Source organism: Aquila chrysaetos, chromosome 5, assembly GCF_900496995.4.
Source record: "Aquila chrysaetos chrysaetos chromosome 5, bAquChr1.4, whole genome shotgun sequence".
In the NCBI taxonomy this organism is placed as follows: Eukaryota; Metazoa; Chordata; class Aves; order Accipitriformes; family Accipitridae; genus Aquila; species Aquila chrysaetos.
The window spans coordinates 34,170,216-34,194,307 of NC_044008.1; the positions used below are offsets into that span (position 1 = coordinate 34,170,216).

The window sequence follows — 24,092 nt, forward strand, 5'->3', positions numbered from 1 at the left end:
TTGCATGGTGAATCATAGCCTTATGGGTTTTAGGCTGGGCACAGATTTTAAATCGACAAATTGTTGATAGGTTAATGGATATCCCTTTTCCTTGATACTTTCCTTCACGTTAAGAGTTGGAGAAAAAGTTCAGGAGGGATGAGTGATTGTACACTGTTATTTTGTAAAGGTCATATGGGTTACAGAGTGCTTTATATAGGTAAGCATGCTGGGACCTCGTTTTGGGTCCACTCTGCTCCCCACAGCTTGGAAGTGCCGTGAAACTACAGAAGACACACACAGAGAAAATAACATTAAAAGGTATCTAGTGAGTTAGGTTAGACAGAAGAAACTCAGTTTCTACAGTCTGCCAAAGAGAAAGCTCAGGGGAGACAAGATCACAGAATATAAATACCTTCAAAGGAAGGGGATTATTCGCATTACTAGAAAATGACAAAACAAAAAGCAGTGGCTTCAAACTAGGGAACACAAAGTGCGGTGGAGTAATTAAGCCCTGAACGGAGCATGGTGCCAATGAAGAAGGGGCCAAGAGGGAGGAACGAGGTCAGAAGAGAAGACTTAAACTGATAGAGGAAGAGAGGATTACAAACATAATTAATTCAGTGTTTGGGAAGCTGTGGGATTGGGAGCAGGCAAAAGCAATACCCTTCCTCTCTCCGTAGAAGAGCTCTGGGCCCTGCTGCGCAGGACGTCCTTGTCTTCAGGGGTCTTCTCGGGGCAGGTAGTACTTGTCCAAGAAGAACCAACCGACCAAAGCAGGGCCATCACGAGCCGGCACACCACGTTCAACCTCCATGCAAGTCCGCACCCGCCAAACTGCCCCAAAGGTCGAAAAGAGTACTTGGTCTGATCTGAACGGCGGCATCACATTCATCCCCGGCAGCCATCAGGGCAGGAATGCCCCATTCTTTAACTTGCTGCCTCTGCTGTGAATATTAGCTTTTTCCTTTAACTTCCCAATCCTTTATGAGAGCTAAAGGTTTTTTATTAAAATGTGCTACACAGTAGTATTCAATTAGCTAATGTTTTTAATGTCTTACAACATTTTAAGATTCATTCAATTTCTTTTCCCGTTATGGAGAATTCCAGATATGCAAAAATGAATCTCCATTTTAAAGCAAGAAGGAAGCACTTTTTGAAACAAATAATACAGATAAACCATTGCTTTCGAAAGACAAAGAAGAACGTCTAAATTATTGACAATACAGAGTCGGAAATGGTTATATGCCCACAACTGCCGTATATCCTTTCCCCCACTGAAGCAATGATGTCAAAGGTGAAGATGAGTTCATTATCAAAATAATTTTCAACTTAAAATAATTGCTTATGCTTATTGGAAAAGGGCTGTGGTCAAACAACAAAACGCCTCGGGAATATCAGAAGTAGAACATGGGTTCACACAAGAGACTCTACTTTTCAGATACACATTAAAAAATGGTCTTTCAGTTTAGGAATTTTTTTAGTTAAGTCATTGGTTCTAAAACAGAAGTAAGTTTAAAATATTGCCATGAATTAAAATATGCATTTGTGTTTTGGCTAAATAAAGAAAATTTCAGATGGCAAATTACCATACTGAAAAACTATTTCTAGAAAAGCAATGCCTGATTAGTCCATATTTTAATCAAGTAAACAGAGGACAACCAATTCTATAAATAATTTTGGAGTTTATGTCAGTAAAAATTAGCAGGATGCGAACTTTACAGTCTCAGTTGTTTTCAGATTAATTGGAATACATAATGAAAGTAATTACACTCTGATATTTTGGTGCATGTCTCAGTGTATCTTGGAAGGAGTCCAGTAAGTTGTCTGTCTATATCTGATTTATAGAATAGTGATTTGTCATTTTAAATTGCTCCTTATGAGCAATAAGCATGGAGTATTTGTATAAATAGCAAATGTTTCTTGATTTTTACCTTTCCGTGCCCCCCCCCAAAGATGTCACTAAGAATAAAGTATTGAAAAAAATCCCATGTGATTTACTGGCAAGAAAGTCCCTTTTGAAGCTAAAAATTGAAAATTGGCCCGATATTCAACACGCCTGTGTATACTACAGCCTCTGTGTGTACAAATTGTGTTACATGAATGGAAACATTTTGTGTAAAACATTTTTGGGATAAACAGCCTCTGCTATATCAGGGAAGCAAGTCATCTTTTTTTCCAGAATGTAGCGAAGCCGCAAGAGAAGTGTGAGAAAGGCTGATTTTAAGACTGAGTGAAATCAGGGCATGATCTGGCGAAGAGAATAATTCTTTACAGCGCTTTGGGCTTTCATGCAGGATATGGGGTCTCTTCCACCCCATCCCTTTAAAAAAAAGATGCAGGATAATAGATGAAATTACAGATTCAGAGGCTACAGCCCTTGGATACGTACGTGGGGAAGGAAAAGGCTCTTGAAGTTGGCAGGAATATTTCCAGTGGTTTCAGCAAGCCTCGGGCGAGGACTGGGAGGAGGCACTGGGATGGCGCTGGGAGCAGCACCAGGACGCTGGCAGGAGGGAGGAGGTGACGAGAGACAGGGATTTGGCGGGCGACCGCCCTGCATTAACCACCAGCAGGTTTGTGCTGCTTTCCATCCCTGTAAGCGTTTGCACGTCTCTTCTTTTTCTCTTGGAGGAAGTTTTCCCTGCAACAGTGATACGTGACCCGTGCCGCGAAATCATCCCTCTCGGGTCCCACCTTCGTCCTGACGAGGTTTTCCAACGCTGCCGCTGTCGGCATCGCTCCCTCCCCGAAGATCACGCCCTGGGCTGCCCGTTGCCCTTCCCTGAAGAGCCGTCACCCCTCTGTAGGCGAGGGGACCGTCTTCCACCCTGCCTGCAGGTCAGGGAAGCACCCAGCATCACTGCAAACGACCAGCAGGACTTCATCCCACCAGCTCGACCTACGGGCACCATCGCAGTGGACCTCTTGGTTACTCCCTGAGTAAAGTTTAATTTTCATTGATTGGCAACTTCTGCTATAGTTATGCTAAACTTGGTATTTTTAGAATATCTGGTCACGTTTTTTTCATCTGTCCCACATACCTTTATTGAGATGATTAGTTATACATATATATTTACGTCAGATCATAGTGACGGGCGCATTTTCTGGTGCCAATTTTTGTCTTGAATTTTTTATGAGCAGTATTCAGATGAAAGTGAGAACTAAAATTTTAAGAATGTACAAAAAGAGCTGGTTAAAATTGTTTCTGCAGGTGAAATAAATGACCTTTTACCTGCTGTTTACACAGAGGGAAAAAATTAAGTTTTTAAACTACACTTTGTATTTAAAAGTGGTTTATTATACAAAAGAAATATTAATTGTAGTTAGCGAACTGACAGATTGCTTCTGGTCATCGTGGGCCTGATTTCCAAAGGTATTTGGTGCCTAATAAAGCAGATCATTACCTTCTGGGATTTCAGAAATACTGCAGGAGGCCAGCTGCTTCGTCTCTGTCGAAAACGGCGCCAGTAAGATGCCGAGGCACTTCTGGAAAGCAGCCATACATGCAAGAATATCTTTGTAAATACGTCCAGATATTCTTTAATTTTCAGATTCAGCTGATGTTTTTGTTGTCTTTTTGGGGTTTTGTTTGTAAACCGGAAGACAGAAGCTTTTTTCTGCTTTTTTAACTCAGTCTCTCAGCTTTAGCTGAAGTAACACAAACGAAGACAATCATTATGTTTGCATCTCACAACTAAAAATTCCACTGGAATTAATTCAGAAAAGCTTCTTCCATACCACAGAAACTGAAAAAGCTCCAAAATAAATAAAAAAATAAATAAAAATTTAAAACCCCTCTTGATCCATTGTGGAGATTTATACAATGTGATACATAATATTGGACAAAATTATTTAACTCAGGTTGGCCATAGTGACACAGAAGGTATTTTTCCCATTGGAAAAAAGCCCTTTTGAACTCATGAACATCTGAGACTAATCAGGGTAAATTTAAGCCTTAGAACATGCTGTCATTGCCATGAATGTAAATACTATTTTTAAAGAAAGACAAGTGTCTTCATTTTAAATTGAGACTTCCAATTTAAAGAAAAAAGGATGTTTTTTTTACATTGGTAAGCATGAAAATAAACTCTGATGTTTATGGGTTGTACCTTGAGATTAAAAATCTTTTAATCGTATGTGATAATATCTACAAATCTGAAGTATACCCAGTTCCACGTTGTCTGAGTAGATGACGTTATGTAGTTACAGGTACATGTATAGTCACAACAGCACTAGTCCAGCAGCAGCAGCAATTATTACCTTAAGCAACGCAGGACATGACAACAGAAGCCGCGGGGTAGACCACTGTAAAAAGAAGACAACCATTCACTCCGAGGGAACGCGCGTCTCCTGTAGAAGCCGCAGATGGTGGAGCTGGGCCTCCTCCAGGCCCTCGGGTTTTGGGAAGGCAGCGGGACAAGCAGAACGGGTGGACACTCCTCGGTCTTCCAAAAGCTGGGGCAGATCTCCAGGACCTTTGGTCTCCGTTGGCCGGCGTGGATGTGGTGTTAGCAAGGAAACTCGCATCCAGGCAGATGTCGTTCAGCACGGTCGCGGGTGCTCCAACACAAAGCGAAATATATTTGTTTCCCACAATCTTTCAGCATGTGTTTCTATTGTCCCAATCTTGCTTTAATGCCTTGCCTAAGATTTTATCACTTTTAATAAACAAATACTCATTATAAAGACCATTTTGCCCATCCAAGTTCTAAATCAGAGTAGCAGCTACCATTTGTAAGACTCCAGTGTTCAGACATACAAACTACCCAATGTCATTTAGATAATGTGTTGGGGCTGAACATAAGTGATAATAAACTAATGTGGATTCATTATGATGACTCAGAGACACAATATTACATTATAAATTTCAAGTAATATGTTTCTGTTCGGAGTGGATGTGGTCTTGCTAAGAAAAATAGGTATCTTAAAAAGTTGTTCCTTTGGGCTAAAAAAGCTGCTTGAATTCTTGAAGATAAAGATTACTGAAATACAGTGCAAAGACCTCTAAAAGGCTTAAAACTGAGGAGAAAAAGGGGAGGGGAAAAAAAAAGATATTTTTCTTTTAATATGCAAGTGACTTTCTTGTTATCCTATCATAAGAACCTTGTTACCATCTAATTTGGGGGTTCCAGGTTGGTGTTGGAGATCTGAGGAATCCAAGTGTGTAATAACACAGGTACAATTTAGGACAGGTCAGACGGGAGCTTTATTAACCATGATCACAGGGAGAGAACATTTGGACAGCATCGCCCTCTCTGCTCCCCTGTGCTCTGCCAAGTGATCGCAGGAAAAAAGAAAAAAATAGAAAAAAAAAAAGAAAGAGGTGAGGAAAACCAATCATTTTGATGGTAAAAAAGCCGGGTATCCATCCCCAGTGGGGACGGACTCCTTCAGCAGCTTGCTAGCTGCCACAGCTCTAGGAGGGACTCACACAGTAAAGAAGGTGAGGACATGGAGGGGTGGCCCTTGGTGGAGCCTGTACGATGACAAACACCCCGTATTGCCTTCGATCAGCGGTGGGGAGGGGGGAACAAACACACGCTGCTAGCTCCTAGTCGAAAGGACTGTTCTTTTAGTTAGGATAAACTTCTTAGCCGGACCTCTCAAATCTTAAATCTTAATAATTTTACCACCACATTGGTAAACTCTTATAGTTTTGTCATGTCCAATCAATTCTGTATTATCAATTGTAACTATCTGGCTTTTTTTATTTCCCCCTGACACATCCAGTCGGGGAGTGAATGTGCTTATAGTGAAAATCTGTTTTCTGCAATGTGCTGGCATAATCTTCCCAGTCATAAGAAGTTCACTGGGTCATGCCTAGCAAATGAAATGAAAAAGACCTCCTTGCTGCTGCACTCCCTCACCCCCTCCCAAATATACACACCAACCATTCTGATGATACCTCAGTATATAATAATGTCTTCCATGCTGTATTTTCCAACTTTTATGGCCAGGTTTCCTAGCAGCAGGTTGTAATTGGAATCTGACTGTGAAATAAACAGGTACAAAATGACTGACAATTCCCAAAGATGTAAAAATAAGCACATTTTAACTCCATGCTGTTAAAAGAGTTCCTGCACAGATTCTACAAAGTATTGTCTTTACCTGAAGCTGAAGAAACACTTCAAAGATGAGGCCCTTTGGCTTTTTTTTTAAGCACACGCAACCAGAATTATAAGCTTATAAAATAAGTTATGGCATTTTTGCACGTGGGATTTCTTTCAGCAACGTCAAAGAAACAGCATTTGTACCATAATCATACAATACTCCCCCTGTACTGTCTCTCTAGAACTTATTTGCCCTAGCACGTACATACTGATTTTTTTATTTGTGGACAGGACTCATGTTAATATGATATTACAGTCTGCATCTTTCTCACATCAAATTCACATAACTAAAAATAAAACAAAATGAAACAAAACAAAACTGTAAATACCTTGCACTGATTCTACAACTGGAAGTTATCAGCTATTCAAATAACAGATAACACTATTCCTACTCATTCCAGAGAGATGAATAAACTGAAAAATTTCATTACATGCTTTGTGTACATTGCACGTAAAACTCATTTCTACTTTTTATTTTATCCTCATATTCTTCCACATATGCTTTTAGCAGTGTGGTCTTCATACAAATAGTATAGATCAGAGCTACGCAACCTCTTTACCCCCATGTCCCATATAAAAAAAAAATAAATTCCCGGGTATCTGACCAGGGACTGCGACTCTGGGGAGAATTAGGGGTAGAGGTGATTTGCAACTCACGATTTGAGAAAAGCACTTGCAGACTGAATGGCTAAGGCTCTTTGTAGTTAATGCTGCCAAACTCTTCCCATTAGAAACCCTTCATTTCAGTCGTTCAAAACTCTTCCAGAATTTAACTGTTGGGGCTGAAATTTTCCATGTCTGTTTTCCAAAAGAGTGTCAGCATAAATTGTCCAGTTGTTTCCAATAATAAAATCAGCAGAAAATATATTATTTGCCAATCATACTATTTACCAGTGATTACTACAACAGTTTTGTCAATAATTTCTGGCAGCGTGATGACTTGAGGCAAGGAAGTGAAATTTGGCATTGAATAGTCTTTGTGTGATGGATAAGCCTTTTGTTGTGCATCTATGCGTGCGGAGCGGTATAATGCTCAAACGTAGCCAAGTTATAAATAATTGAGAAAGTATCTGATTGCATATGCTTAGTAGCAGTTGATAAATAGTATTTCCAAGGATTCTGCCCATGCTAAGCCCGTTTTCTTTCTGACCCTGGGATAAAGGAGGCTAAGACAGGACTTTCCCTGCAATTCCCCTTCCCCGATGCGCTGGCCCAAGAGCCAGACACGAAGCCAAGGTGGAGGTTACACAAGGTGGCTGCGGTCGCAAAGGGAAAGGCATCGGTCTCCTTTCAAGCCCTTTTACCAGGCTAACGTGGCAAAGGCATCGCCCCCAAAGCCATCCTTCCGTAGCCACGGATGGCCCCTCAGCTGCGCGCCCGGCTCGAGCGGGAGCCTGCGTGTGTCCTGGGGCTGCATTCGTCCTGGGCTCTCACACCCACACCTGACATCGGGGAAGGCCGTTCTGTGAACTAATAAAGTCTAAGGAATAGTTGCCTGTTGTTTTCTTACTCAGTGTCCAAAATCTGTAGTTAAAGTTATTAGTTATATTCCTCCACTTCAGCTTGTTGTCTGAAAAATGGGACTAATAATACTCTTCGCTGCAGCAAAGGAGTATGGCAGTAAGTTCATTACTGCTTGCGAAACAGCTGGGTACACTAATGATGAACATGAAAGAAATGGTCATAAGGAAACAAATAATTCTGCATTACAGCAGGTTTGCACAATGTGAAATGAATAAGGCATTGGATGCTCACGAACACAAGGATAAAATCAAATACTGGGTTCATTAATGGGCCATCTATATGAAGCATGTTTCCATGCCAGGTGTCCGACTTTAAAGAGTTTCAGCAGAAGAGGTCCATCAGCAAGGACAAAAAAGTAGTATGTGTTCTCTTAATTAAAGACTGATCATAATGCACAAACCCAAAGGAAGCTAGTTAAAAATGTACAGATTAAAGCCAGAAAAAAAACAGAATTATGTTTTACTGCTTGGTTTTCAAAGCTTTGTGTCCTTTTAACATTTTTTTTAATACATAATGTTAACACATGCAAATAATAATGAAATGCAGGATGGCTAAACTGAAAATCATAAACTTATGGCTTTAAGTGCTGATATGCTTTCCTAGGAGCATCATTTAGACCATATGATTTTACAATATGTAAACATAATACAAGCAACGCCGAGACCTGATTTAGTACCTAACAATATATTCTTGAAACCTAGAAGAGACGAGAACAAGATCAACCTCAAAACTACAGAAGTCAAAGCTTTAACGTAAAGAAATGTAAAAAAAGCTTGGGATGAGAGCAGAGACACGTTTTTCCATTTTTTCCTGACATCCTTCTGGGGTTGATGTGATTTAGCACTGAAATACAATCCAATGACAAACAGTAAAAATCCCTCTTTCGTGCAATTTTACAAAGCAGTCCTCTTTAACAGCAGGTTTTCCATGAACACAGCTGACAAAAGGTCAGGCTAAATCTTTACCTGAGGCAGTCACTTTGGTTTAGAGTCTCTCGCCTGGTAAATAAGAGGGCCGAGGTACCAGGCTGGACATCATCCATGCTGTTTAATTTTTTCCAATGTCCCCCAGCCCTGCCTCCACCCGACACCATCCCCACCGCTGTCCCAGCAGACCGTGCCCCCCCGGCCATCCCCGCCTGCCCCGCGCCGTGGTCCGGGGAACGCGAGGCGTACCTTCAGCTTCGCACCACCACAACGGCATCGATTCCACCTCACAAATGTGAACTAGGGTCACGGGGACGCCACCGTGCATCTGGAAGAGACGCGGGACCGAGGGCTGCGTAGGGCTGAGGTGGGCTGGTGGCCAAAGGGCTGAGGAGCCTCTCCGGTCTCGCTTTGTTTAGCGGTGCGGGGGTAGCCCAAGGGTCCCGTCCCACCCGAGGGACCGGACTGCTCTGCTGAAGGCTTCCTAGCGCCAATCCTCCAGTTCATGCCTCTCACTGGGCAATCTGGCACCCTTGGAGCCAACTCAACTCAAACCGTTCCTCAACTCAAACCATCAGCAATAGATCGTGGATAAAAGCCCCGAAGGTTTTCATCCTTCTTACCACCACGGCCTTCAGCAAAAAGGAGGTTTCTGGCAGCTTCCCCTCTGTCGCGTGCCCTTTGTGATCAGGAGATTCCCGGGAACTAGGCATCCCTGCGTGCCGAGCCTTGAAGGGCCTGAACTTGGAACAGGGATTTGGAGCCCATGCTTAATAAATTAAGCCTGTGACTTACAATAAGATTTCAAACACTCCTGCTAGACTTTTTTGAAAAATTTCCTTATCATACATTAGCATAAAATTATAAATATGTTCTGTGCTACCCGAATGATATTTATGCGCTGCACTGGGCTCTGGACAGTGACTTATGCATGTCATATACCCTTCTGCCACATGCGTTTTAAGCTGCATGTGCAAGATAACCTGGTTATCTCAAAAGCTGTGGTATAGTTTGGACTTGCCAGTAAAGTTAAGAGCCATTTATAATCATGAGGAAAATTAAGCTACAGCATATTTCTGACTTTGACATAGCAAATGAGTACTAACCATCGCACTACATTTTGTCGTCACTTAGATTTTTTTCCAGAACATCTGAAGAACTTTTGGATATTAAATTTGCTATCATGATTGATTTCAATGCATCAGTCATGTATTTCTCTTCCTCTTCCAAATTACACTTGCTGAAGAAACAGAAAAGTACTGAACAAGGAAAAAAAACTATGCACTCAAAGTGGAAAGGAATGTACTCTCAATTTTAAAGGTGCAATGAATTAAAATTTTTAATTTACTAATACAATAAAATATTTCTGATCATTTTCAGGTTAAACATATGCAATGAGTTTCCAGTGAGACGGCTATATTTATTAAGTATAGCAGGTGACTGAGCAGACGGCATTACTGCACTGCCTGAGGTCCCAAGAATGTGCAATCAGCCTTGATTACTGGTGGCCCAGTCCTTCAAGGTACTAACCAATTTCATCTTTCATTTCAATAGTAGCCAAGACTGTTTTGCATCCCTTAAGAATAAGCACATGAAAGAGCCTGCTCTAAATTAGCTGAGAAACAGCTTCATGCGAGATTTTACGTTTGTTTTTAATGAGAAAAGTTCTTTCCGACAGAATAGGACAGCTATGCCAACAGAGCATTTGACCCACCGATTTCAGAGTTTCCTTCAGTTTCTGAGAGATCTCCCATACAGAAGTAGATTGACATGCCGTATGTACACTGTCAAATTCCATTTCTGAAGTTTTTGTTCTGAGTGCTTACAAAGTCACTGTAATTTCTTTTATACCAAGTATACTATCCACAAACAACCAATGTAACTTTATTGTATACACATTCATTGAACTATTGATCAGTAAAGCAAAGAGAATTGTCGACCATAATCTGCAAGTGATCCACTAAATGAGACATCTGTTAGCATAAAGTTCCTAGTAGAACACTAGATGCTCTATAAAGGAAAAATCCATTACACTACACATTAATATTGCAAAGGCATTCCCATTTTCTCTTTCTTTTTTCCCAATTTCACTTCTTCACTCCAGCTGAAAAGTGTTTTTCTTTTAGGAGTTCATTTAGTTACTTGATCAGCAGGAGTTACCTGAGCTTCAGACCCTGTGTAAGTGCCTCTGCCTCCTCTATCCTACACCAGACATACAGTTTCAACAACTGACTTTGCTGAAATAGCGATGATCCAACACGGGCTCCCTCTCAGCTTCTGGGTCTACCCGGCGGCCAGTGTTGGATCAACTAATCTGAGTGAGTCGCACTTGCCGAAAAAGTTGTCGCTGTTGCTACAGGAGAAATTTTTGCATCAGCATAGGTGAGCCCAATACTTTTGTCAAAAAGTTCACCACGTTCAGTAGAGCTGGACTTTATCAGAGCAGAAGATGACAAATGTCACAGGAGAGAAGAGTGACCTTTCATTTATCCCTTCCACAGACAAGACTTCTGAAATTCTTTGAGCATTTGCATTGTTTGAAGCACATTTTTCAAATGAGAACTGGTTTTTGTGCTTTGCAGTTATTTTTTAAATTTAAACCTCCATAAATTTTGGCATTTTGAGCAGTCAGCATTTCAGCAGACATGTTCTGAGTCACTAAAAGCAGGCTTTAGTACAGGTCTTCCAGGTGTCAGGTACAATGCCTTAGTTCATTCTGTGTTACAACTAATCTCATTTTTTAAGAGTTACATTGACATTTTTTACTTTTAAAAATGTATTTGAAAAAACAAAACAAAACCCAACCTAAACTTTTTAATCCCAATGTCTTCTTTAGAGCTTGTTTAGTACAAAGATTCAAATTATATACTTAGTTTCTTCTATTTCTTTCTTAATACTTGTCTTAAGTTTCTTCAGCAAATCAAGAATATCTGTTCACCCAAGGAGCAAAAATTATGAGGTCACTCATGCTCTGTTTGCTTGTTGTTGTTTGTTGTAATTTTCAACTCAATTATCAGGGAGTTATTGAATATGAGAGGGTAAATTAAATGTCAAGTCTGACTCACACAAAGTAGATGTGCTGTCTATTTTACTGCCCTGCTAGTTCACACAAGGTGAAGAATATATCTTAGCGGTGGGGGGAAAAAAAAAAAGAGGATTACTCCTGCAGCACCCATTCATACAGTCTGCAAATCTACCATCTGCCATGAATAAAAGGTGGGGTGAGCTGTAGTGTTTCAGAAGCAGAGTAGGAAAAACTGCACAGTAATCTAATAATTGTAATCACTGTAATTACCCAGCTCTGTCACAGCAGCGGGGAAGCGGTCAGTAAGTTCGTCCAGCTGTTGAAGAGCCCGGGGAACTCACGGACAGGAGGGAAGGACAGAACGCGTTGTGTCATCCGCTTTGCCTCCTGCTCCGGCTGTACCTGCCCGACACCGCGACCGGGAACTCGCGGCTCAGAGGCCGAACGTTCCCTGATGCAAGACCCGCAGCTCCCGCGGATGCAGGCTGCTCTGCTCCGGTAGCCGAGACACGAATGAGAATGAGTTTGTTACGGATCCGGAGGTAATTGCCAACACTCAGCTGCCATCCCCTGAATTTCTGTTACAATATAATGTGCAATTTCCCTTTACAGTGACATCCTGGTTCAGATAATTTCAGAAGCATTTTGTTTGCTGGAGTACTGATGTGTAGTATACACCCTTACTCAACCAGGAGACAGCTAATTTCTTTGCTGTGCTAATTATGTCAGAGCAAAACACAACATGTTTACGCTTGTTCTTGTCAGCCAGTTTGAGAAAGTGGTTCCTTTTGAGTGACTCTATCACCTAGTTTCTGATGTTTTGCTGTGGACTACCTAATGATCAGTTCCTAAATTTCTCTGGAGTTGTGCATGTGGTTACTTGCAGGCAGTGCAAGTGTAGTCCACACAGGGGCAGGGTATTGTTCACAACAGCCTGTCCATACCCAAACTCCAGAGTAAGCTAGAATAGTATCAGTGGCTGATATCTATTCATACTCCACATGCCTGTGGTTACATGTGTTGACTTGCAGCCTGAGTCACATAATGATGGGTTATGCCTGTGATACACTATCATATAAGCATGGCACAACAGGAGTGGGAAGGATGTATAAATATACATATATAGAGAGGAACACATCCAAATTAATTTTATGGAAGCAACCATGTGATATAGTTGCCCCCCATAGCTGAAGAGTGGGCTTCTTGCCCCAGGAGGTCCTTTCGGTTGTGTAATATTAAGACTGAAAATGCAGTTGTCCTTGGAACAATGGAGTTGCCTTTTACAATGGGAGTGGTGAATTCAAAATTTGGGTCACCACTCAGCACAGGCACATAAAAAAAAAAATCAGAAATTACAAAAGTCCTGAGTGAAGATAAAAGCCTCTACTGGCATCAGGGCAGTCTGACCACATTTCTCCCAGCCCTTGCTTTTGGTCCTGCTTTGGCATTCTCCCACACGGCCTCGTAATGTCAGAGTTGACCTTAATAAACTCATTTTTATCACTTAACAGGGTAGAATGAACAAGGGAGAAATGCAATCCCGTTGCTATCTGCAGGGCTGAATGTTCTCCCGCTCAGAAACCAAGTTTCCTGAGCTGACCAAGACGCTGACAGTGGGTTTGTCTCCCCACCGAGCCCCGGCCGGCAAAGCGTCCTGCGTGGAGGAGATGCAGCATTGCTCAGCAGAAGTTTTACTACAAAACCAGCAACATCTCTGTATCAGAAGGGGGAGCCCGGATGGGTCTGTGGGAGCAACAACAACTTGAGAGCATGGCAAGCGAAGGGGAAAGGGTGCAGCTCGCTCTGCCCTGCACGGGTCTGGCGAGGGAGGGAGGGGGAGTTGGCTTTGCTTTTTATGAGAGAAGCGAAGGAAGGAAGATCAGATAGGTAGGAAAAGCAGATAACCCAGGAATTTCAAGAGTTAAATTGTCTTCAAAACTAGTTCTCCCGCTGAGATGAAAGGAGCAGCTCGCACGTGGCCCAGCTGTAGCCTCAGCCAGCGAAGCAGCTGCACGCTCAGGTTTCCCTCCACCACGGATTTTTATCATCTACACCTTCTCAAGCTCAGCATAACTTTAAACGAACAGAGTGGCACGTGTAAGTAGTGTCTACGTGATGCGTACAGCCCCATTTCTTCCACAAGTCACATTTCCACCAGGCATTTAGCACTTCTGCTTCTATAGAAAACTTTTCTCAAACATTTTGTATGCAGGGACCAAAGACTAACCTTGAGAGAAAGCAGCAGACGTGCACAAGATTTGAAGCACCCAAAGGCTTTCTAAACAGTGTACAAATCCGAGGGGATACGTCTGCTCTCCTGAAGTGCCCTGTCCCAGTGTTTCACAGGCCGTAAACCAGGAGCCTATCTCAGCAAAACAATTTGAGATATCTGATAAGTAGATGCTGTAACCAAGGTATCATGCTCCCATTTTGGGGGAAAAAAACCCAACAAAACAAACATACTACCAGTAACAGCTATCGAAACGCATATGTTTACAAGTAGGATTTCTGTGTATGCTCTTGTTCTATTATCTACATACAACCGCCTTTTATGCTGTCTGCTGACAGCATTTGATGCATTTTTCCTCCTGTGCTTATTTTTAGTTGCCATAGGAACTTTCTTATTTCCTGTCAGCTGATGCCGTTATTTAATACTATTAATTGTATAAAAGGGTGTTGATTCTTGTACTCCAGATGCTGAAAAAAAGCTTTAGGAAGGAAGAACACACATTTCAGTTTACTCAGTCTTTTATTCATTTATTTCTATCAATATTTAATTCAAAAAGCTGGATACTGTAATAACAGCTGTTACCACATCAGTGGAATCTGGAGTAGATCCTCTCCAGTCTTTTCTTCTTGTTTGATCTAAGTTTCCCTCCCACTACCATAAATATACTTATTTGAAATAGTATCTTTTGTCTGTTTAGTTTGTAGCTTCATTCTTCCTCACTCCCCACATATCCTATTCTTTTTCTTTTTTTCTTTCCAAAAGAAAAATTAAAATCTGCTGTTAAAATGAATGGGAGTGAAAAGAAAAATTTCCAGCATATAAAGAAATACAGTCTGGAAAAATATTGGGATCTGAGGGGGGTTTCTTTTTGGCAAAGCCCAATTCTTCTCCTTTTACATATAATAAGTTATTTTGCAAAAGATTATTTTTCTATTAAATTTGTTGTGTGACCAGAAAGCAATAAAGAATGACCGGAATTGACTGAGAACTACAATAGCTTAAACTGGCGCTTTCTTTATCCACATCAACTGTAAAATTTCCACAGTTCTTCCCATGAACAGATCACATATTTGGAGAACATATAAATTTGCATTTGATCAACATATAAATTTGCATTTGAATTAGTATTATATGGAATGCTGATGCAAGCTTATTCCAGTCCTTCTCCGGAAAAACTTAGGAAAACAACAGTAATGTACACAAATTCAAATCCTGCTATAAAAACATATTCCTTTTTCCATTTCACATCACTGCTCTTCATAAGATGGAGGAAAACAGGTAGCTTGGAATAAAGAAACTGGCAAATAAGCTAACATTTATAACTTTAGAAAATAATTCCACCGGTGTGACTTAAATTATGTGAACTTCATCGAAGGTTTTATTCAAAGCATCCTAAAGACAACTTGAATCTCCTCACTGACTTGAGGGGCTGCTGGATTAGTCCCACTGAATGGGATAACGGGAGTATTAATGAGCTCACCGGGGTGCTAGGAGGATAATATTCTGCTTGGGAATGTTCCCAAAGCATATGGTGTGTGCTTTTGCTGAGACAAGCACTGTCAAGTGTTTCAGTTGCTATAACTCAATAGGCATCGGAGGCAAATGATTTTCAACCCGATCCTAGAAGCTCCTCCACAGAGGGTCCCTTCTGCAGAAGTCCTTCCCAGCCACCCCAGCCCAGTCCCACCATCAGCAGAACCCTCACCACCCTGACTTGGTTCAACGGAGGCGATTCACCCCAGGACAAGCCATCCTGCAAAGAGCGATGCTGATTTTGTTAAGGCCTCGCTAAATTAAGGAAGAATATTTGTTCGACACTGCAAGCTTTTATTATTTTAGCAAAAGCAAAAGGTATTAAACATCTGCCTTTTCTTCTGAGCAGGAAGAATTGAAGGCGTTAGGAACTGGAAATTTATTCTTTTGCCCAGTTTGTTCTTTTAGAAATGGTTCAAAAAAGCAACTTGTTTGTAAAAGAAAGTGTACATGCACATGGAAGTAGTTTTTGTTTATTAGAGAGAGTCACAGAGATAATTATGCTGATTACTTCACTGTAGGACTGTCTGGGAGAATCAAAGACTTTGCATATTATTTTATATATCCAAAAATTGAAATTTAAAACTAACCTCAGAAAAAAATTCTTAACCAGAATTTGTCCATAATGACTTTCCCCAAAATGAGTCTCCGAGTTAAACCAGGAGTCAAACAGTTACCGTTTTTAAAAAGTAAGTTATTGCTCCCAACAATTGGTAATTTTTCATTTCTTTTCAGGAATATGCTACCAGTCTGATCTATATTGAAATATGGGAGAGCTAATCTGTAAGTGCAGCCAAGCCAAGTTGAAAAATAACTCCCAGTTCAATGTTATTAATACGCAGCGGCATTTATAACATCACATTAAATTTGAAGGAAACTGCAAAGGTATCCAGCTTCCCTGGCAAAACCATGGCACAAGATCTGGGAAGAAGCAGCTCAGATGGGCAAATCACCTGCAGCTGAAGTGGATGTTGAGTTTCCATCGCCTTTCCATAGGACCGACTGGGTCGGCCAAAGCAGAAAGCAGAGAGGGGAGGCGGTGGGACTCAGGGGGCTGCTCAGTGCCCACCCCAGCCACATCCCCCCGGGAAGGAAGGAAGGAAGGAAGGAAGGAAGGAAGGAAGGAAGGAAGGAAGGAAAGCAGGAGGAAGCCAGGTTTACCATGTGACAGCAGTGGGAGAAAGGTCGAGCAGAAGAGCAAGCCCAAAAAAACACCCCATGAAGTCAAAGGCCGTGAAGACCAAGGTCACTTGTAGAAACAAAACTGGAGGATTGCTCTTCCTCCTTTTCGCCTCGCCGCGGTGGAGACGGGAAAGGACCGAGCCATCGCCTGCCTTGCCGCGGGGCTCGCGCTGAGCACGAGAGCACGTTTTGCTTTCTCCGCTGAGCAAACGCAGCGACCCTGTAAGGTTCAACAAAGGATGAAGCAAGTTATGAGAACCACACCGCTAAGACTGAGGTGTTAATAACATTACAGGGACATCTGAGGATACTGTTGTACTTACTAGAGGATGAGAATCAACATCATCCTCTCTAAGTTATACAAATGAAAGAAGGTTATTTAATGTCCATCTGGTTTTGTTCAAGAGGTAGTAAATAATTGTTCCTCAAATGTCCACCAAAGGCTTTCAATTGCTCTGAGCTGCCAGACAACAGGATTTTCCCTAGCCTACAACTGTCACCTTCCACATCATCTGAGACCAAAATGAGGCATTCCCACTTTTTGTACCTCTTTCAGGAAGGCAGTGTGATTGCTTGTTTATAGAACACGGGTATTAGTACAGCTCAGGGAATAAAAAATTAATAGGCACTATCCAGCAGAGGGAGCACAATAACGTAAAAACCCTTCAGCTGTAAGGTGAAGAACTTTTTCTATTAAAACCCACGGTATTTGGCAATCTGAGTTTACTGTTTTAGCATGCGGGGTGGAAAAGACAGAATTTAAATAAAAACAGAGAGAGAGGAGAGAGGGATCTCAAACAAATACAAGTAACAAAATAATTGATTTCCTGTTATTTTCATCCATAATAAGGCAGATGTAACTTAACTGCTGGAAAAATTAAGGTTTAATAAGAAGAGATCAAGGATGATCTTAGGAAGAGTAATAACATTTATTTTACAATGCTGATTTTAATTTAAATAGAACTGGCTGCTCTGGCTGAAAGACTCAAGTGCTGCTTTCAGTTTGACTGTGCACTTCCTCTTGTTGTTAATGAAGTCATACATCACAGAAATAACTGATGCACCCATTCATTCGGTTTATGTGTAATTTTTAGAGTCCAATATGACAGAAATCTTACTAGATATGTTCTCTCTTCTGTGACTGTTACACTTTCTAATCTAATCACGCTTAAATAATTGTGAATTAAAAAAAAGAAAGAAGAGATAATACCTATTTTATAAGAAACAGTCATAAACCAGAGAAAGAATTCATCACATTTTGATGTGACTTACATGAACTACAGTAATTAAAGAAACAATGTAATAGTTTAAAATTGTTGCCATCTTAAATGCAAACATTTCTCAGGGTGCATTTCATTAATATATTTATACCACGAGATTTTTTAATTAGGACATCTAAATTCTAAGCTCTGCCACTGACTGTTATTTGACCTTTGGCAATTCACAGTCTTTCTAAGAGAGTTTCTGTTATCTTTGTAATGAAAATCATATTGATTTCACAGCTGGGTAGAGTGTAACAGCAGCTTTGCCTGCTGGTAGAAAGTACTGTTGAAATAAAAACATAATTTCCAAAGGAAAGAGAGAAGAAAGAACTGGATGTTCTGATCAGAAATGCTAACTACAGCTAACTCAAGCTAGAATATATTCAGTTTAACTCTTACATGTTTTCCAAAGAAAAAGCCAAGCACGATGAAGACTGATTAGTATTTTTTCTGTTAAGCAAACTGTATTTTTTCTCCACAAACTGGCAGTAAGATTAACAACTGAAACAAAACATCTATACTGCTAAATATTGAAGATGCCCCCATCGAGCAGACTGTTCACTGGTTTGTATAATGTCCTAAGGAAATGAGGTTTATGCAGGCTCATTATCCATTCACTCAACTATTACCCTGCTTTCCCCAATAATTTTTCAACCTCTTGGACAATTTCAACCAAATCTAGCAGAACAGTGGAAGTCTTAGTGATATTAAAGACACTTGACCACCAGATTCAGCTGAGACTGGATGAAAGTTAATGGATACTTACTACCTTTGCTAGTCTCATATGTGACTAGCAATACTAAAAGTAACTCCAAAAGTAGACTGAAAGCAAGGCACTGCTAGAGGTTTCTTATCCCCGTTACAGACACAGCGTCTTTACCCTGACAGGACAAGTTGATCCACAGAAAGTAAAGGTGTCATCTTGGGAAAAGTTCTGAAGAATTATTTCTTAAGCATATCGAAACTCGAACTGTTTAGCTTATATACTTGTATATTCCATAGCACTTCCAGAATATCTTATTTCATTAGTCAAACATAAATTCATTTATTTTTACATAATTCTATATTAGTAATGTCTTAAGGTCACAACAAACTTATTAAATTATTTTAGAATTATGATGATGGCTTCACTAAGGTTATTAAAATTGTAGTCAAAACTGCCTAACTTCAAAAATGTCTTATTAAAAGTTTCTTACTGTTTATCACCGAAGCATTCTCATGATCCTCTATAGATATATAAATCCAACAGATTAACTTGTAGAAAGTTTTACGTCTTCTTTCCAATTAACAAATACAAATATCTTTTGCTAGGCCAAGACAATCCCTCATTACCTCACGACAACCAACAAAATGTCTAGTACTGGCAGGCTTCTTAACAGCCCAGCTCATTTTCACGTACATGATGGCCGCTATCAAAACCTGCTGTGTGGTATGAAGAGGTATGGATGGTGACCGGTAAGTAGAAGAGAGAAAAAATTAATTAACCCCAGCCATGCATGGCCACGCACACACACATGCATTCCCAGACAAGCGGACAAACTTATGTGTGAGAAGATACCCGATGTGAAAAGTCTGTGAGACAAACCCTGTGTGAGAAGGAGCTTAAAAAAGTCCCTGAAAGGGTCTGGGACTCACCAGTTCCACCGCTCATAAATGATCTGTTCAGTCTAACACAAAGTCCCCCAGAACCGTGGGAGCCAGGTGGAAAAGCAACCCCAAGTTGAAGGAAACTTTGAAATCCACAAACTTTATAAAATTTATAAACTCCGGAATACTCCTGAGAGGGAGGCATTGCGGCCACAGGCACAGGGAATAACCGACTGGAATCCAAACCACCTCTTTCACATTTTTTTTTCTGTAAAGATTGCATTTCAGGCAGATAACAGAGAAACTGTTCTACACATGAAGCAAGACCAGGATTGGTATCGCATTGCCCCACCACTGGGAACAAGAACCGCACCAATACAGATCGCTAAGCGTGTCTTACAGAAGTTTGCACTGGGGCAACTGGGTTTGCAGCAGTGCAGGATACCGCCCTCAGTACAGCTGGGCAAAACCATAGCAAAATCCAACCACGAGTTTTGGGAAAGGCCTATGCTGGCTTTTGAAATTTGTCATTTTAATGTTCGTACCTCTAGGAATTACCACTACACAAATACATTGGTGATAATGCACATTAAATTATACTTATTTGGTTTTAAATTTTAGTCATTTTAAACATCCAGTCTGAGAGTTATTAGTCCCAGACTCAAGACTTGATTAAAATTTAAAGTCTTTAACTATGGAGAATTAAGCCATTTAATCCAATTTTCTCTCAAATTTGCCTCTTACTTTTGCAAGTCTCATTAAGGTTCATCGAAATATGCATCACATATAATCAGTCCAAGGTATCATGTAGCACCTCACAGTATATTAAAGCGGTATTTTTAAAACACGGTTTTACGTTACTATATAGTAAACCCTAGTAGAGTACCTCTCGGGGATGGAATTAAGCCCACGCATGCGCTGCAAATGACTTCTTGCATCGCTACATCATTGAAGGCGCACGTTTAGGGGAGGTAAATCACAAGCCCTGGGGTACCCACCCTGCTGACACGAGGGTCTATGTGAGTGAGGGTGTGAGGTACTTAAGCCGAACTTATGCTACTCGGAGAGGTGGTGTAATCTCCTCCAAGGTGTACCGTCTTGCCGACGCAGTCGCTCCGGTGCCGCGACACCCGGGGGTCTGGGGGACGGAGGACCCCAGCACTAATCCTTACATCCCAGCTCTGCGCTTCCCGGAGCACTTGGGTTCTGCTCTTCCCAGGGATTTGTGCCAGCTCCATCCGTCAGGTATCACAGTGATTTCCTCCTCTGCCACGGCATTAGCAGTATTTTGTCTCGCAGAAGAGATACAACATGTCCCAGCAGCATAAAGGATTTTAATATTAAAAACAGAACGTGAAACTGCCTTTCTGAATTCTAAGAGGTATACCAACAGTTATTTAAAAGTCCCTACTATTTAGGAATGTCTGTTTAGCTGCTGTAAAGGTATATATTCAACTTTTAAAAGTTTTGATTATCTGCTAGGATATACTACGGCTACCACATTCCAGAGAAACTTAAATCTTTTTTTGTGGTAAACGCTCTTACCATAAAGCTCTTGGGTATGAATTTTTTTTCCTGAATGCAAAAATTCACATGAACCTGCTCTGTAAAACAAAGTCTAGGGAAAAAAAAAAAACCACAAACCAAACAACAAAACAAAAAACCCCTCTTAGGAACAGATGAAGAGAAAGAATTTTTTGCCCACAGACCATTATGGACCATTAAGGATGCGCCAAACTGACACTCGCTTATCTAGGTTAATGGCCATCACGAACCATCCGTTGCTATGAAACTGTTTAAAATCCATTGTGTCTATTGAATGTAAGGAAATGTACCTGTAAAACCACTTTGAACATGTGCCTGATCTCCATTAGAGAACATGAATGCCCAGAATAGAGGTGCTGGTTTTAAAAATATAACAAAAAATCTGTGAAGATTCTTGCTTCTTGCAAGTATGTATTTCTTTCTGAGCTTCTCAATTAAAAATTTGACTGTTTATTAAACTTGTTTTCATTTTAATGTGTTTTTCATATAAACACATGTTCTTAAGAGTTAGAGTCATGCGGAATTTAAGCATGTCAACAGGTTGCTGAATGGTGCAGAGATTCCCAGTGGGTTGGGCCACTCTTTATCCTTTTTTTATGGACAACCGTGACCTTTTGTCATGTTAACACTCAGGGTTTTAACATGTTCCAGGTATTTGCTGTGGGTCACAGTTTGAAAAACACCAGTGGCAAGGTCCTATTGAGCTTGCTTTAAGCAACCAACTTCAAACAGTAGAAGCTACATGGTTTTGAGGAGGCAGAGCACCTTGCCAATGACTTCTATGGACAGAGCTGCCTCTTACTGAGGCCAGATTCCTTCCAATAGCTGACCAATTGTATTTAAAGTTAATTTCAGATAACTCTACCCTGTGCGGAAATCTACAGGGCATGTATGTCTGCAGGAGCATAGGTATCCAAGTCTAACATTTACACTCTAGTAAAGCCTCCAAAATTTTGGCTCAGTTTCCCGTTCACTGAGTAAGTGGCTACATCCGTTCAGTGCATCAATTTCTACTGTTGTAGCCTTGCAAAATCACCTAAATTCTGATATCACTGGCCCCAACCATAGCTATTTCAATGGCAGAAGAGGATTGCACATCATCTACGTGTATCCGTGGTAGACATCTGGTCCCATCGCGTGTATGTGTACCTCTGCCTCTCATGAGAAAGCGAAAGGGAGGAGGAAGGCTTGAATTAAGCCTGGGGCGAGGTGAAGTGTCCTGGCAGCCTCGTTCAGTCCATCTGCCTTAAATCTGGAACCCGTAAGTACAGCGGTCTCCCAGCGCCTACATCCGAGAAAGCCGAGGAAGGACAGACCGTGTTTCCCACGAGCCAGGACCCAAGGGCCAGCTCAGCACGGCTCGGCTTCGTCAGCACCAAGATCTCCTGAGGTCTAAGCAGCTAAAGGGGAAAGAAAATCCAGGTAGCTGGCAAGGTGCCTTGAGTTGGGCATTGCTGCCCCGACTTTAAACCAATTTCTCTGCTCCTGGTTTTGCCCGAAGAAGACCTCCCGCAGTTGAACAGACTAAACTATTTAAAAATCAAATATTCAAGAAATAGAACAGCCCAGTCAAATTTCTGTTGACATTCTGCAGTAGAAGTGCTATGCCCTGGTCATATTACAGGCAATGCAACAAACTGCATTCAAGTTACAATGCAAACTGTGAAAAATAAAGACTGCCCAGAATTAAACAAATAAATAGATTTGAAACTCTGTGTCAGGAGCATATTTTTGAGAACTTTGATTTACAAGTCAGCAGCCAGCCTCCTCGGCCCAACCATTTTATTCTGGAGGATGCAACCACAGTAATAAATAGGGACTTTTACAGTTATCTCTGAAATGTCTACGCTTTACTTTATCCTTTTAGTTTTTTAATGGATTTCACACGATACATACAATTTTTGAGAACTAAAGTGCTACTTCTAATATTTCTAGTTAAATGAATTCTTTAAAATAGAAGGAATGATAATATAAAAATCTAAACTATATTTAGTATTCTGAATGCAATTAGGGCAATTTTATTCAATTGATTTCTGAAGTTCCCACATGAGTGATCTACAGTGATATCATTCAGTACAACAGTAACAGGTGCCAAAAAAGTAATTTTAAACAAATGAATTTTATCACATTATATGTTTTTCCCCTATTACAGCCAACTTTCCAAGTACTTCTGCACAATTATCTAAATGAAGGTATATCAAAAAGTACTTTATTCCAAGATGTATTTCCATTTTTCATTACAAGATCACTGGAGTAATAACATTGTTTACTCTCTTCTTTACAGAAGGATATTATCACTGCTTGAAGACAAGGATGAGATAGAGTACATGAAGCCTATCTTTTCAACTACAGTTTTACTACTAGAGTAAAACGTACAGTAGAACTAGAAAGGACCTCTAGAAGACACCTAATCCATCCTCCTGCCTGCAGGAAGCAGTTATTCAAGTACTCTGATCTTACAGATCTCCAATGGAGACGGAAACTCCAAAAGCTTGCCAAGCAATCTATTCCCTATCCTCACCATTAAAGTTTTCTGTAATTTCTAAAATAAATCTTCCTTGCTGTAATTTAAGCCTATTACTTCTTGTTCTATCAAACACAGGCAAGGGAAATAGATTGTTCTCTTCCTCCTTGGAGCAACCTCTTGTGTTATAATGTCTTCGCTCTATCTTTTCTGTGTCAGACTAAACTAACATAATTTATTCCATTTTTTCTTTTAGGTTATAATTTCTACACTTCTGATCTTTCTTGTCACTCTCCTCTGGACTGTCTCCAGCTGATTCTCTTCTTTCTTCAAGTCTGGTGTCTAAAACTGGACATGCTATTCTAATTCAGTATGAAATTAAGATTTGCTAGTCCCAGATTTCATCTGATTATTTAAGTAATGAAGCTGATCATCTCCCAGGAGAAGGATACCAAAGCTGTCATTCTAGTGCATAGTAATTGTCCTGCTGGAAACCAAGGTTGAAAGTTAGATTAATTAAAACACAGTTCAGTGAAAATCAATCTAAGGAAACTTGTTTTCCTTTTGGATTTGTGTCTTAAGCCTGACTGATTGAACATCTAAGGAGGCACAAACTCCGATTCAAGTTTTCTTGCGTTGTACTACTTATATGAATTTTCTGGTGTCCAGTAAGAGAGAAACTCATATGAAGCCTCTCCCTCAGTGGTGTTTATCTGCCTATA

The 24,092-nt window shown here is 40.6% G+C and overlaps 1 long non-coding RNA gene across 5 annotated transcripts; it reads right to left on the reverse strand.

Annotated features, from left to right (window-relative positions):
• Positions 1–1,010: 1,010 nt before the first annotated feature.
• LOC115341447 lies at positions 1,011–22,277 on the reverse strand. Of its 5 annotated transcripts, none has more exons than XR_005932379.1 (4): positions 14,031–22,277; positions 13,795–13,929; positions 6,698–6,890; positions 1,011–5,972 (listed from the first exon to the last, which is right to left on the reverse strand). It is a non-coding gene; the product is annotated as an uncharacterized LOC115341447 (long non-coding RNA). The 5 variants fall into 5 exon arrangements; XR_005932382.1 differs by having other exon boundaries at positions 1,011–3,143; positions 3,387–5,972; positions 13,795–22,277; XR_005932380.1 differs by adding an exon at positions 9,649–9,782 and having other exon boundaries at positions 13,795–22,277.
• Between the last annotated feature and the right edge of the window lie 1,815 nt (positions 22,278–24,092).